The sequence below is a fragment of the Balaenoptera physalus genome (genome assembly GCF_965194825.1).
Source record: "Balaenoptera physalus genome assembly, chromosome: 10".
Taxonomy (NCBI): Eukaryota; Metazoa; Chordata; class Mammalia; order Artiodactyla; family Balaenopteridae; genus Balaenoptera; species Balaenoptera physalus.
In genome coordinates, this window is record NC_138889.1 from 101,835,881 (window position 1) to 101,837,797 (window position 1,917).

Below are 1,917 nucleotides of genomic sequence, written 5' to 3' on the forward strand. Positions count from 1 at the left end.
GCAACTTCCTATAAACCTATAATTATTTCAAAATAAAGTTTTAAAAATCATTACAAAACAAACGAACAAAAAAGATGATGTATTTAAAGCACCTAGTCCATGACAGATGCTCAATAAAAATGAATCTTTTTTTTTTTAGATTTTTATTTATTAGGGAAAATTTTTAAAGTACAGAAAAGCGGAGAGCACAATATATTGAACTTCCACATATTAATCACCCATCACCAAGATTTGACAATTGTCAACATTTAGCCATATTTTCTTCATCTAATTGTATCTTTAACAGATGAAGTCCTTTTTCCACAATGACTTTTTTTCTGTTTTTCTTTTTTTTTTTTTTTTTTTTTTTTGGCTGCATTGGGTCCTTGCTGCGCATGGGCTTCCTCTAGTTGCAGCGAGCTGGGGCTACTCTTTGTTGCAGTGTGCCGGCTTCTCATTGTGGTGGCTTCTCTCGTTGTGGAGCACGGGCTCTAGGAGCGCAGGCTTCAGTAGTTGCAGCACGCGGGCTCAGTAGTCGTGGTGCACGGGCTTAGTTGCTCCACAGCATGTGGAATCTTCCCGGACCAGGGCTCGAACCCATGTCCCCTGCACTGGCAGGTGGATTCTCAACCACTGTGCCACCAGGGAAGCCCCCCCACAATGCCCTTTTCATGCCCTTAAAATTACAGACATCTTATCACTAAATGCAGCTGGCAATCAACAATATTGCACTGTTCAACCATTGGTACCCAAACCTGGCTTTCAGATCATCCCAGGAACAGGCCCCCAAATTCCCGTTCCATATTTCTACTAACTAATTAAATCATTTATTTATTCGCTATCCATTTATTGAGCACTTCATATGACCCAGGCAATTTGCTAGGCCCTGGGCATACAGCCATGAACATGACAAAGTCCCTGCCCTCATGGAGCTTAGAGTCTAGAGAGAAAGTCAGGTAACAAGGAAATGAATAAGGTAACTTTGGATTCCAATCCATATTCCATAAGAAAATAAAATATGCAGAAGCGATGGAGAGGAACTCAATGTCGTGGGAGAACTCTCTGAGGAAATGAAATTTGAGCTGAGAGCAGAAGAATGAGAAAGAGCCAGCCTTGCAAACAGCAGAAGCAGAACGGTTTACAGGCCTGAGTATGGAAAGGAATCGACTCATCAGAGGAATACGAAGGAGCCAGTGTTGCTGAAGCGGTGGGGGGGGGGAGGGGTTGAGGGGGGTCACAAGCTTGCAAGTCACAAGCCCCTCACACATTCTCCAGAAGTAGTACCTTTCTTAGATCACAGGACACCTACAGAAGGTAAAGGTGTTTCGTCTTTCTGAGCAAAATCTCGATTCAGCACAAAAATCTGTTCAGAGCCTCCTGTGTACCCGTCACCTCAGCTCCAAATAGAACTCGGCTTTGTATTTCCTAGACTCTCAGCGCAGCGATCCATCAGCTTGGGCCATCACTCTTCTCTCTCTCCCCAACCGCTCCCCGTCCAGTGGGAGCCCTGAGAGACATCGCCACCTCGGCAGCTGTCCCGTTCACCCCTCCTTAGCCCACCCTTCCGCAGCTGCTTTAGTCTGAGGAAGGGTAAAAGGGACTATTTAAAGGAACGTGGTGGGGGGGATGCAGAGGAGGCCTAGCCTGGGCTCTGGATGGGCAGGGGAGACCAGACAGCTGGTGACCATGCTCCAAATGGGCCTGCAGATGGTCTGGGGAGTTGCCAGGGCCAGGCGAGTACATCGGGAAGGGAGATGAGCGCAGGACGGATGCTGCCCGGCGTCAGGCGGGAGGCACTGGCTGTGATTGAAAGGTGCCACCTGTCAGATTTCCATGGGAAATCCGAGCCTCCCAGTTCAGGGGAGAGTGTTGTACCAACAGGACAGTAAACAATGCTCGTCTGCAGCCCCAGGATCTTGCGGGGGGGCGGGCGGGGAG